Raw genomic sequence first — 14,595 nt, forward strand, 5'->3', positions numbered from 1 at the left:
TATTTAATTTCCCGTTCCATATAAAAATGTGTAGAATCGACTTTATCTTATATATATGAAACGAAATCGGCATTTTTACGACCGCGCATCGCTCAAGAATAGATAGCCCAAATTTTACTAATTTATATTCTTTTCTTCTTCTATTTATGAGGAAAAATGTTATGATGAAACAAGATTCCTTTAAAATCAAAATTCAATCTTTTCGATAAAAATGTATTAAAATATTGACCAGTTTTAGGGCTGGAATTCCTGGTAGTCCGAAGAACCGAAGAACCCAAAAAAATCCAAGGTTATACGGAGATTACCAATGCAGAAACGTAGAACTGATTCGACCACGGAATTTTTTTCCGACATTCACAAACGCGTCGGAAGGCAAAAAGTTCCTCCGGAAGTTCCTCCGGGAATTCCTCCGGAAGTTCCTCCGGGAATTCCTCCGGAAGTTCCTCCGGGAATTCCTCCGGAAGTTCCTCCGGGAATTCCTCCGGAAGTTCCTCCGGGAATTCCTCCGGAAGTTCCTCCGGGAATTCCTCCGGAAGTTCCTTCTGGAATTCCTCCGGAAGTTCCTCCGGGAATTCCTCCGGAAGTTCCTCCGGGAATTCCTCCGGAAGTTCCTCCGGGAATTCCTCCGGAAGTTCCTCCGGGAATTCCTCCGGAAGTTCCTCCGTAAGTTCCTCCGGGAATTCCTCCGGAAGTTCCTCCGGGAATTCCTCCGGAAGTTCCTCCGGGAATTCCTCCGGAAGTTCCTCCGGGAATTCCTCCGGAAGTTCCTCCGGGAATTCCTCCGGAAGTTCCTCCGGGAATTCCTCCGGAAGTTCCTCCGGGAATTCCTCCGGAAGTTCCTCCGGGGATTCCTCCGGAAGTTCCTCCGGGAATTCCTCCGGGAATTCCTCCGGAAGTTCCTCCGGGAATTCCTCCGGAAGTTCCTCCGGGAATTCCTCCGGAAGTTCCTCCGGAAGTTCCTCCGGGAATTCCTCCGGAAGTTCCTCCGGGAATTCCTCCGGAAGTTCCTCCGGGAATTCCTCCGGAAGTTCCTCCGGGAATTCCTCCGGAAGTTCCTCCGGGAATTCCTCCGGAAGTTCCTCCGGGAATTCCTCCGGAAGTTCCTCCAGGAATTCCTCCGGAAGTGCCTCCGGGAATTCCTCCGAAGTTCCTCCGAATTCCTCCGAAGTTCCTCCGAATTCCTCCGGAAGTTCCTCCGGGATTTCTCCGGAAGTTCCTCCGGGAATTCCTCCGGAAGTTCCTCCGGGAATTCCTCCGGAAGTTCCTCCGGGAATTCCTCCGGAAGTTCCTCCGGGAATTCCTCCGGAAGTTCCTCCGGGGATTCCTCCGGAAGTTCCTCCGAATTCCTCCGGAAGTTCCTCCGGGAATTCCTCCGGAAGTTCCTCCGGGAATTCCTCCGAAGTTCCTCCAGAATTCCTCCGGAAGTTCCTCCGGAATTCCTCCGGAAGTTCCTCCGGAATTCCTCCGGAAGTTCCTCCGGGAATTCCTCCGGAAGTTCCTCCGGAATTCCTCCGGAAGTTCCTCCGAATTCCTCCGAAGTTCCTCCGGAATTCCTCCGGAAGTTCCTCCGAATTCCTCCGAAGTTCCTCCGGGAATTCCTCCGAAGTTCCTCCGAATTCCTCCGAAGTTCCTCCGGGAATTCCTCCGGAAGTTCCTCCGGAATTCCTCCGGAAGTTCCTCCGGAAATTCTCCGGAAGTTCCTCCGGGAATTCCTCCGGAAGTTCCTCCGGGAATTCCTCCGGAAGTTCCTCCGGGAATTCCACCGGAAGTGCCTCCGAATTCCTCCGAAGTTCCTCCGAATTCCTCCGGAAGTTCCTCCGGGAATTCCTCCGGAAGTTCCTCCGGGAATTCCTCCGGAAGTTCCTCCGGAATTCCTCCGGAAGTTCCTCCGAATTCCTCCGGAAGTTCCTCCGGGAATTCCTCCGGAAGTTCCTCCGGGAATTCCTCCGGAAGTTCCTCCGGGAATTCCTCCGGAAGTTCCTCCGGGAATTCCTCCGGAAGTTCCTCCGGGAATTCCTCCGGAAGTTCCTCCGGGAATTCCTCCGGAAGTTCCTCCAGAACTTCCTCCGGAAGTTCCTCCGGAAGTTCCTCCGGAAGTTCCTCCGGAAGTTCCTCCGGAAGTTCCTCCAGGAATTCCTCCGGAAATTTCTCCACGAATTCCTCCGGAAGTTCCTCCGGGAATTCCTCCGGAAGTTCCTCCGGGAATTTCTCCGGAAGTTCCTCCGGGAATTCCTCCGGAAGTTCCTCCGGGAATTCCTCCGGAAGTTCCTCCGAGAATTCCTCCGGAAGCTCCTTCAGGAATTCCTCCGGAAGTTCCTCCGGGAGTTCATCCGGGAATTCCTCCGGAAGTTACTGCAAAAGTTCCTCTGGGAAAATCTTCAGAAATTCCTCCAAGATTTCCTCGGGAAGTTCAACAAAAAGTACCTACAGAAATTTTAACCAGAAGTACCTCCAGGAATTCTTTTGGAAATTCCTGTAGGAATTCCTCCGGGGTTCCTCCGTGCACTTTCCTAATTGATTCAATTGAAATAGCGACGTTTAAGATTTCGACTTTCTTTTTTTTTAGATCAAAAAACGGTTTTATGTTTTAATAAAACCACGTTTTTGATCCAACAATACTGAAAACCAAAATCTCAAACGCTTCTCTGGAAGTTCCCTCATGAATTCCTCCAGAAGTACCTCCAAGAAATTCTTGGGGAGTTTCTCCAGGACTTTATCCGGAACTTTCTCTAGAAATCTCTGCGGATCCTTCCGGTAGTTCTTTCATGGAAGTTCCTCGAGAGATTCATTCGGAAGTTTTTAAATGAATGCCTCAGGAAGTTTCTCTAAGATCACCTCCGAAATTTTGCTCTTTAAATCCCTAGGAAATGGTGTACCTTCTTAAATAATAACCCATAGAATTTCTTCTGGAATTCTCTCTCCTTCTAGAACGCTTCACAAATTACTTCGCAAACTCTACAGGAATCGAGGACTCAGATATTTTTCCTGAATTCCGAAATACACACGGAATTCTACTAAACCTACCTAAGGGGAATTCTTCTAGAAAATTGTTGATGTATTCTTGAAGAACTTCTTATGAAAATTATATTGGGAAATCAAAATCCAGAAAATCTAAAGCATATTCCTCTGGAAATTCTGTCGCAAATTCACTCAGAAATTTCTACTGTAATGCAAAAGACGAGCCAATTCTAGAACCGCGAAAAACGAACGATCGTTTACATCGCATCGCTTACGTTCGCAAATCGATTGCAACGATGTAAAGCTTTCGGCTCGAATTACGAATCGATCGATGCGACCACTGGAGAGCATATGCTGGTCTTAGCAAAAGTCATTCCAGGAACCTTCCATTTGTAAACTAAGCATTCTTGAGACCTGGATCATAAATAAAGTCCGTCCAGCCAGAATAAATCAGTTCAGTTTTGGTCTTCGGACCAAGTGTTAACCCGGTCTTTAAATGTGACTAGTGATTATCACACCATCCTTCGTCCTCGTGGTGCCAAGAAGATCAACCCAACAAGTGGAACAGCAGGACCATTACACTACCCCAAAATTTAACCAAGGTTTCTCCCCAAAAGTCGTATACAAATAAATTCTCCTGTAAATTAATTTTCCGGGAGTTTCCTTGAAAATTCTTCTGAAAATTTCTCCAAAAACTCATTCACAAATTCTTCTAAGAATCTCCCCGGAAATTCATCTGGAAAATATTTTAGTGGTTACCCCAGCAATTCCCACGGAAACTTCTTCAGAATTTACCCAAGAATTCGACCAGACAACCCTACAGGATTTTTTCTGGAAACTTCCTAGAAAACTCCTCGGACATATCATAAATTAATTACTTAAATATCATGCCTTTTTTTCAGAGACTTCTTTAGGAATTCTCCAATACTTCTCATAAAAATTCCTGTCAGAATATCTATGTCGAAACGTTGGTCAAACATAAATCTTGTTTTAATCCTTAAAGACTGCGTAGCCGTTTTATGTTAAAATAACAATAAACAGTCGATCATTCTAAAGTACAATATGCATAATTTTAAAGAAGATAATTTTCATTTGAACTTGGCTGAAAATATGTATTTCCGACAGGAACAAGAGATAAATCTAGACTTAATAGGAGGCGTGGTCAATTGTCATACGGCGGCGCGCCGATTCATTTTCGACAGCGGTGACGGCGCACAGCTTTACGTAAGACTCAGTATCGATGGCTGCAATCGATACGCATTGGTTCACTATCTTTTTTTCAAAATTAGAAATTTGATGTTCATATCAGGTATATTATCTCAGGTTTACTATGTAAACAAAAAATCCATTGTCTGCCAATACTTTCCAGGCAGGGGGTTGTGGAAATAGGTCATGTTTAAAATGACGCAAATAAACAACTGATTGTCCCGCTACTGTTATACAACTCATCGGTAGATTAAGCCTGAATTTCACAACCAGTTGTTTTGATGAAACATGAATAGTATTTATCCATCATTGGCTCATATATCTCCCAGACATCATGTCTCGAAAACTGACTTGAGTAGTCAAATACCAGATATCATTATCAGACAGCATTCTGTGATAAACTTTACGATCGTCATTAATTGTGATTGAAACAATCTTTGACTCGCTGATACCGGTATCAAAACAACCACTCTTGAAGGCAGCCCAACGAAGCCAGTCATGAACGTGGAGATACCAGACAGGTCGCAAACAGCAATCTATAATTTCTCGTAACTGCTGTGCACAGAATCTCTTATTGAAAATGGCCTTTAACCAGTTCTAACCGCCCCGATAGCCGGTTCACGCAAGTTAATTCACCGCTTATAGCTGTTTTCATTTTGATTAAAAAATAATGCTATATTTCTGTGTTATCGTCTTATCAGCTAGGGCAGCTGGAGTCGCTGAGTGGTCGAGGTTGGCGTCCAAAACTGGTGATTAATTACCTTTTTCGCTGACAGGGAGTCCCGACTGTGAGGACGATTCCGTGGAACACGCATTTTCTGCATGCTCAAATGTTGCTAATTGCCGGACGTGTGTGTTTATTTATCTTTCGGAGTGGGAGTACTTACCAGATCGGCCAGATAAGATCTCAAACAATCGTTTGATTGTCCTTACTATTTGATTCTGTGGGTCAATGATCCAAGGCTTCTCTACAAATGGCGACCTCCAAATCCAGTTCAATCACAATCGCTCGTACTGATCTGCTTCACTATTCCGCTGACATAGATCTTCGATTTCAATTATCACACTATTTTAGCACTCAAGGTTACCTTCGCAAATAACTGCACTAAGCCCCCAAACTGCCACTATTAACTTTAATTCCCGTTATTTTCTTACAGACCACAACAGACCATCAAAGCCAGATTCGTTCGAACCAAAGCGCCGGAAACCGGTGTGCAACTGCCAGTGAATGCGATTACGTCGCGCCACGCGTGGTACACTTCGAGAAACACTTCGGAAAACCGGAGCTGATTTGCAACAACCGCACCGCAAGGCTTTCACCAAACGATTGAGGCAGCAGATCTAGGCCTAGCTGATCCCTCGGTCGGATCGGTCCACAAACGACGACACCGTCTTGGCTGCCATACTCCGAGTGTTTCGTTATCAAACCCGGCTCGAGTACTCGTACCAACATACGAAATTTTTGTGACAGTCGTAGTAGCAACACGTTCCATCACAAACCACGACGGGAACTGATAACCATTCTTTGTTGCAACTAAGACTAAACGACGGTACACGCTGTGTGTAATTGTTACAAATATAAACAGTCGTATAACTAGATCACAGCTGTTGAATCCAGGAGCTCGAGGATCCCATTGACTGCAGAGCGGCATGTTTGTCTAATCGTACTGACGAGTCGATTAGAGCTGCACTAAACCTTCCTACTTGTTTTTGATTCTTGCATCTACATTTGTACTTGATCTTGGCTTGCTATTTAAATAGTATTCTAAAGTAGCGTTTCCAGCTACAGACCCCATTCAGTTTTAGCAAATCGCGGTAAAACATCCGAGTAATGAAAAACCACGTAAAAAGCGACTCTAGTGTAGTTGAAGAAATGAGGAGCACCATGGAAAAGTAAAAATCCGTTATATTTTGGCTACAGAAAAATTTTAAACGTATTGTTAAAGTCGAATGGGGTATGTATTAATTATTCGCACGAATTAATGACATTAGTGAAAGCCAGATTGATGATTCCCAGGGAGTCTAAAAAACCCCTTTGAGCATTTCTGATGTTTTAACTAATATAAACCAAAAGTCCAAACTGTTTCAAAGTGCAGACTCAAAATTTTCAGAACATGCTTAGTGATTGAACGAAAATCTTATTGCTGAGTTGAAAGAACTAATTGTTGGTTTTCGGTTAAAATTAAAGGATTTTCCCAATATTTGCGCTACATTTCCTTAATTAATATTTAGTATTGTATTGTAATGATAACAATATCTCAAAAATATACTACAACGATTGTATAAGAGATTTTTTTTGTCAAATTCGAAATTATTATTTACAAGGGGTTCTGCCCTATTCTGCCTGTGCCGTACTATATATAGAGAAAGCTTGTTATTTATTACAAGGCTTTTTAGCGCCAATAACGAGCTGAAAACGCCGAAATTTGATAATCGAGGGATTCTCCCAAATTCAGATTAGGAGTTCAATGAATAGTGTTTATTTTGGCTCCACCCCACTACCCCGAGTGCAAGTACCCTGAGTGCAATTACCCCGAAGGCCTCTAGCCTGAATGGGACAGTACCCCGAAAACCATCACCTCGAATGGGGCACTACCCCGAAATCCATTGCCCTGAAATCAATTACCCCGAAAGACCAGTACCCCGAAAACATTTTGAATCTGCGGTATTCCATTATTATGTTTAATACTATGTTCGTACTACAGTCTGAATAACATGTTATTCAAATTATCGACAAAAGAAAGCTCATCAAGACAGCCGAATAACATGTTACAAGGCCCCAGTGCGAACATAGTTTAACACCAACAAATGTCGATGAATCGCAAAATGACAATATTTTTGCAAGAACAAAAACATTAGAGTTACTTAGAGAATTGTATTAAGGAATCTGTTTGACCAACAGTTTTAATTTTTCGTCTAATTAACTGCCATTCTACCCCATTATAACCTGAAAAAGTACTGTTCTACGAAATGGAGTTAGAGAGCCGTCTTTAAATAAACGTGTTTGCCTGGTGTAAAGCACATAGAGGAGATAATGCCTTCTTTAAAAGAAGGCGTCTGCTCGGTAGACAACAGCAGGCAGGCAGAGGAGATGATGCCTTCTATAAATGGACGCGTTTGCACGGTATAAGGCCAACAACGGAAATAATGTCTTTTTAAAAGCAACGCCCCTGTACAATATAAGGCGAACAGAGACGATGCCATCTTTAAGTCAACGCGACATCCCGAAGACAAACAAGATCTCCCTCTCTCTCATACACACCCCCTTACTCACTCACTTCTTCTGCCTCTCTAATTATTACTCACTCACCCACTCTTATTCATTCACCCACTCTTATTCACTCATCCACTTTCACTCACTCATTTACTCTCAATCACTCGCTTTTTCTTTCTAGCTCACTCTTACTCATCCACTTTCATGTACTCTCAATCATTCGACCTCTCTTTCTCGCTCACTCTTACTCACTCACTCACATTTACTCTTGTACTTTTTGTTACTCACTTACTCACTTTTACTAACTCATTCACTCTTACTCACTTCCTCTTACTCACTCACTCTTACATACTTACTCACTCTTACTCACTAACTCTCTCTTGATCACTCTTGCTCACTCACTCACTCTTACTCGCACATTCTACCAATTTTACTCATACACTCACTCTTACTCACTCACTCACTCGCTCCCTCTTATTCTCTCACTCACTCTTACTCACTCACTCAATTTAACTAACTCACTTACTCACTTTTACTCACTCACTTACTCACACTTACTCGTTAGCTCACTCACTTTACTCACTCAATTTAACTTATGCCAAGAGAGGTGCTAGTGTTCAATCGCTTTGACATTTGATTAGTGTATATGCTGCTGTATGTTTTCTGTGTTGATGACGAAGATGATGATGATTGATAAAGATGTATGCGTTGGTAGCAAACGTCAAAAGGGAAATAATCATGGCCGACTGTGTTTCTCGTGATTCTGATAACAGATGGCAGTAATGTTTTCTGAAAAGTGAATGACGATAATTTTTCGAACAGTTTGTATGAAGAGTTACGTCTGTTTGTCTGTGCTTAGACCACGTTTCATCCAGAATCCGTTGCTTTTCTACAGCGACCAAGGAACAAGTTCAACCTTCTTGTCCTTCTTGTACCCGACCAACTAGTCATAACAAAATCAATTCACAATTATATCTATTAGAGTGGGGCGCAGTTGTATGGGAAAACGAAAACTTCGTCCGATCAAGTGAGATCAAGGTTTTTCTGAATCGTTTTGGGACCCCAATCAACTGTGCAAAATATGGGCTCGACAGGCTGCGACCTCGCATGCCGCATCGCGTTTTAAGTTTACATGGAGATTAGTATGGGAAAACGTTCTTTTTTACATTTTTGCTCATAGCGGCTTCAATTTATCATCAATCACGTGACTCGATACGTTAGCATACAGCCTGGAAGATTCCGAAAGACTTTGCCGAAGAAGATACGCAGGTGGAAGGTCTGCAAAAATGTTAATACGTTCCGAAAATTGGTGGTTTAAACCATATGCGAGAAATCAATGTTTCTGCCAGCACTACCGGACAACCTGTAATTGTCAGAGGGTAAAACCCATTTTCCTTCCAGTCGAAATTTTTACTTTTGAAATCATTCCGAATATCTCCCATTGACTCCAAAGTCCTATAAAATCAATAATTTTGAAATAACACTCGGTTAAATTATTGCTCCACGTAGTTCGGCAGTGCTGGCAGAATAAATGATTTTTTGCATATGGTTTGAACACTCAATCTTCGAAGCGTTATAACTTTTTCGTGGACGTTCCAGCAACGTGCCTTCTTCAGCAAAAGTTTTCGGCATCCTTTGGGTTATACTTTAACGTAATGTGCCACTTGGTTTACGATGAACTGAAACCTCTAATACTAGAAATGCAAAAATATACGTTCTCCCATACTAATTTTCATCCAAACTTCAAACGCAATGCGGAAAGCGAGGAAGCAACCAATCGGTCCCAAATTCTGCACAGTTGTTCAGGACCCAGAATGGCTTCGAAAAACCATTGATTTGAAAAAATGTCCATGACGCCCCACTCTAATATCTATATATGTTAAGGTACACTGGGGGAAGTGGAAAAAGGGGGTAAGTGTAAAAATCGATTCGAAAAATTTCAATTGTACGGACTTAACAGTTTTTACCACACCATAACATTGTGCAAAAATATACTTTAATGTTCACACTAATACTATGTTAAAATCTGTGTTATACATACACTAACACAGTTTACGCTGGAGCTGCCATTTTAGGTTTCGCGAGAAGTTAATTTTTGCATTCACTAAATCAATTCTTACTTGCATAAATTGTTCCTTTTTCTTGTGATTTTGCACCATAGGTGACCATTATAATACAATTAAACTAATCAGATTCAGTTTGTAGTGGTTTGTACGATGAAATCAAATAATTTAAAGACTTTACACTTACCCCTGGTATCTAACACTGAGGGGGAAGTGGATAATGTTCTGTTCACGCAATTTTTTTTCTTCCCTCCATGGTTTATTTCGATAGCTGTGAATCTTAATATGTGTCTTCTTTGTTATCATTGGGATTTCAGTGGCGATTGGACTAATATAAATAAGAAAACGCCTGATTAATCCACCTATCGGTGTTGATGCCTTTCACATGTTTTACATATGAAACAAAATGTATGAGATAGATAAAAATAGCACTGATAGGTAAATATATTCCATTTTTTTTTTTTTTTTTTTTGTCTTTATTAATGAGGTTTTCGGCCCTTGACCGGTTCACCTCATATATATTCCATAATACATATTTATTTATATTCATAACAAGTTTCGCCGTTGAATGCAATTTGTTGCGAACGAATCGGTTAGGGACAAATGCATGAAAATAGGTGATTATTTTGTACGTGTATTGTGCACACACTTACATACAAACACGCACACACAGACATCATCTCAATTCGTTAAACTGGGTCGATAAATTTATAACACTGTAAGTCTCATTCTTCCTCAAAAAAGTTCATCTTTGGGGCGAGTATACAGATTTTACGTACACTTAGTGTTCGAGAAGGCACAACCACCCTACCCTAGCTATTACAAGAATTCCTTGGGGACCTATTCCTTGAATCCAACAAAATTATTCAACAAAAGATACTCAGAGCAATTACCATCTTGATTTTAATCATATATCACTACTCATCACAATTGAAGGTCAAGATAACTTGGGTTTTCCACTTACCCCATTTCACTGGGTTAAGTAGAAAAATAACTCCTAAATTTCAAATCTATTTTTAGAAAGTTCAAGCGACTTAAATGGTATGAATTACCGCACAGTTGGTGAAAAATGGACTGTTTTTGAGAGCCCATAGTGATTGAATGTATTCAGATCATTTAAACTCCTTTTACAATAAGTTGAACATGAACTATCGATCTTTACTTTTCCACTTCCCCCAGTGTACCTTTCAAATAATAATATCTGCAATCATTTTGTTATAAATTATCTATTCCGGATGAAGCAAAGAAAATTCCATTATCATCATAACATGATCATAACACAATGTGATACAGGTCGGACTCAATTATCCGGAGTATCGATTTTTTTTTCACTCCAGATAATCGAATCTTCCGGATAATCGAATCACAAAAAAAAAACAAATCTCGGGTACTTATTCAAAAGGACGTATGTGATTTTGTAAACAAAGATTCAAACGTCGAATTGTCCAATCTGATAGCACTCCCACGCAATCCATCACCACAGACAGGTAGGGGAAGCCTTCGGCTACCTGTTGGTGGTGTTGGTTTGCGTGGGAGTACCATCAGATTGGATAAATCTACGTTTGAATCTTTGTTTACAAAATCACATACGTCCTTTTGAATAAGTACCCGAGAAATATGCAATCAAGACATAGCATTCAGGGGCCCTCCTTGGCCGTGCGGTAAGACGCGCGGCTACAAAGCAAGGCCATGCTGAGGGTGGATGGGTTCGATTCCCGGTGCCGGTCTAGGAAATTTTCGGATTGGAAATTGTCTCGACTTCCCTGGGCATAAAAGTATCATCGTGTTAGCCTCATGATATACAAATGCACAAATGGTAACTTGGCTTAGAAACCTCGCAGTTAATAACTGTGGAAGTGCTTAATGAACACTAAGCTGCGAGGCGGCAATGTCCCAGTGGGGGATGTAATTCCAATGAAGAAGAAGAAGAAGAAGACATAGCATTCATATAATTTTTAATTTCATTTGTACAACCCCCGAACAACTTGACATTTAGCCTTAGTTTCGCGTACCCACTTGGAAATCGCAGATGGCGCTTCGAAACATAAACAATGGGTCCATCCTTCGCCACCGTCACACTTTTTCTCCATGAAAGTCATGTTTTTTGTTTCGTCATTTGTTGTCTCCAAATAACAGACAGGAACCTCATTTGAATAGGGCAGATTTTTAATTGCGAAGTAAATATAAGAAAATAAAATGAACAAAGAGGAAAACAAATAATGTTTCTATTATTCGTTCGTTTATTTAATATGCTCAAGCGCATTAAGCGCAACGGAGCCAAAACCATTATTCATTGTTTTACAATTTTGCTGCTTGATGCTCAAATAAGGATTAGATAATTAGGAGAACTATGTAAAACTGACTGAAAAAAAATCGAAATTCCTTTATGACAAGGCAGTTTCATTTTAATTCACCAAGTTACGCGTAATACTTCTCATTTTTTTAATAGATGATAGAAAGAGATAAAAGTGAAACCGTCGATTGCGAAACTCTCGAAAACCTTCTCTATAATTTATTTTGCTTTGCTCAATGAAAAATAGTTTTAGTGAAATTAATTAAATGGCTTATTTAACAACTTTCGGTAAAAAGTTATAAAAATTTATTAACGGAAAAGATCATTACTTCAAAATTGAAAATTGTCACTTTGAGGAACGAAAAGTTTTTTACCTATCATACATTTTATTCCATTTTTTCATTATGTATGTCCACACTGATCTATGTAATACTAATAGTTGAATTTGAGAAATGATATTTAATAAACTTGTGTACAGATACACAAATAAATTACATATGTTTTTTTTGGAAAATCGCGCTTCCGTTTCACTAGTAGTTTAATTTTGTTAATTTTGTGCTTTGAAAAATATTCACAGGGACTTATTCTGATTTGCTTGGCATGTATCAGCTTGATCTCATCGAGGAATAATGTCCCACTATTTTTCTACTGGGCAGTTCTTAACCAATATACTAGGATACTTACAATCCTGTTCTATTCTACAGGATTCGCCAATGCGTTCAGTTTCTATATTTAAAATAAATAGGGAGAATCTGTCTTTTGCGCTAGAATTCCGCTGGTGTTACTTTCTAAAGCTACATCTTCCGTGTCCATTCTTCCAACTTTCTTAATTGTGTCTCCATGATATCAAATGGTCAAATGGGGGTGAGAATGGATCACTGTTTTAACTACATGGAATGCTTGTAGAATAGATTTAATTTATCTGAGGACAAGAAAACTGAATTAAAAGAGATTTTTTTAAACTATTTTAGTATCCGCACTCCTGACTGTCGGTGAAGGCGCTGACCAATTCCCACCCTCAGACACATTGTTACCCCCGACGACGGTACTCCATATTAAAATGTCTGTATTCCAACCCTACCCGACAAAAAATCTTCATAATGAATGTATTCGGCAAAACACATATATTTTTGCCATTGCGGTTTCGGAATGAAACGTATATACAATTGGAATAAACGCTATGCGGCAGTGCATAAAAAAATCATACCATGAAACTTATACATTTCATGTGAAATGTGCATATACATGATAAGGGTCGACAAATAACCTGCAAAAGAAAAATTTATGATCGTCATTTGAAAGACAATAACGAAATTATTAGCTTCATAAATTAGTTTGATGTCAGGCAATTACCCCGTTGTTTTCTTTTATTTTTAGGTTCCTCGGAAATATTAAGCACTTGCATTTGAAGAATAAAAATATTTCATTTATTTCAATTTTTTTTTTCATAAAACACTTATTTCACCCTAAACTATTTGAAAACAATCTGCATTCAGATGCCATCATTATGCGGGTCAGATGTTGGTTTTTCCTTGGGCATTAGGTCGTCGGACGTATTAACGGATTATCTCGAGATCGGCAGATCACTGGAACAAGAAAACAGTGTTTGCAAAGACGGCCATAAATTCTTTATCCTTTATTATAATGTTACTTACCTTTTCTCCTTCGAGCAGTAAGCATAAATGTATGCGATGGCTCCCGGAGTGCACCACCATTTTGCGCTATAAATTATCCAAATGTTCATATGAATAGCTGATTAAATAACGAACATATCTGTATATTACCTTCAACCATTGCTGGAACGAAAAAATATTTTCTGTCCATTCTGCAATGCGTAACCGATCGACATTAAAAACGTTCAATCCGCTGAAAAATTGTGATCTGTTGGCGAAAACAAAACGGATCTCTAGACGTATCCACATCCTCCAAGTTGCTTCTGCACCATGCTGCTTTTTCAATTACGATTCTTATCAAAGGTATAAGTTTATCCTAATACATTTTTGCCATTAGGCAAAACTTATACTTTTCATAGTGAAGCGAAATGCAATATAAGAACACGCTAAATACGTTGTATGCAAAAATGATATGAAGATTATATCCAGTGAAATGAAATGTATGTTCCTATACATAATGAAGGATATAAATCGAATGAAATGAATAAAATAATTACTTTTTTTTACGTGTAATATAAAATTGTCTGCCTCCAAAAGTTGAATAAGTTTTCAAGTTATGCGACATTCCCGCTGAACGATAAACCGTTATCCGAGAAAATTAACCCACCAAAAATGTTTTGGTAATCCGCCCCAACAACCTTAAGGCGGTCATGTTAATACTCAGCTACGGAAGCCCCATTCTCCTTTGATTAATTCAAGTTTAGATTGATTTTCATTTACCATTTTTCTGCATTGCACATCAATTCCATTTTCGCCCTATTCGTGAAATGATTCGATTAATCTCGAGTTTGACAGGACCACCCGGACCAAAATTTCGGGGTACAGTGACATTGTACTGCATATGTCAAGTTGCTCCCGGGTATGACAAGGGTGTAGCCATAATTTATGTTTAGGGAAAATGGGGGTTTTTGAAAAAAAAAAGGTAATTAATTGTAGGGCAGTTGAAACATTACCTACACTTGATCTGCTGCGTTAACTTTATATAAACAGGTTTAGCTATTGTTCTTAGTGATATGAATAAAAAAGTAACGCTTAATGCGTTACATCTGTCATTCAACGAATGAACCCTCTGGCTCTGATGCGACGTGACATTTGTTAGGTCAAGTATACGCTAAGAGAAGAATGAATTCTGTCATCAAAAGAAAAAGTAGAATCATGAAAAAAAATTCACAGCGAGGTATAGAATGC

At 40.1% G+C, this 14,595-nt stretch overlaps 1 protein-coding gene and 1 long non-coding RNA gene across 2 annotated transcripts in view; both read right to left on the reverse strand.

The window, feature by feature from the left end:
- Window positions 1-5,553, reverse strand: part of LOC134212636 (nocturnin) — a 106,352-nt gene extending 100,799 nt beyond the window's left edge. Inside the window, exon 1 of the mRNA XM_062690658.1 lies at window positions 5,052-5,553. The gene's annotated coding sequence lies outside the window, so the exon portion shown is untranslated. The remainder of the gene's footprint in view (window positions 1-5,051) is intronic.
- Window positions 5,554-13,138: 7,585 nt separating this feature from the next.
- On the reverse strand, window positions 13,139-13,662 carry LOC134216760 (uncharacterized). Its single transcript, XR_009980814.1, has 3 exons — window positions 13,519-13,662; window positions 13,390-13,455; window positions 13,139-13,320 (listed from the first exon to the last, which is right to left on the reverse strand). It is a non-coding gene; the product is annotated as an uncharacterized LOC134216760 (long non-coding RNA).
- Window positions 13,663-14,595: the final 933 nt, after the last annotated feature.

Source organism: Armigeres subalbatus, chromosome 2 (assembly GCF_024139115.2).
Source record: "Armigeres subalbatus isolate Guangzhou_Male chromosome 2, GZ_Asu_2, whole genome shotgun sequence".
Taxonomy (NCBI): domain Eukaryota; kingdom Metazoa; phylum Arthropoda; class Insecta; order Diptera; family Culicidae; genus Armigeres; species Armigeres subalbatus.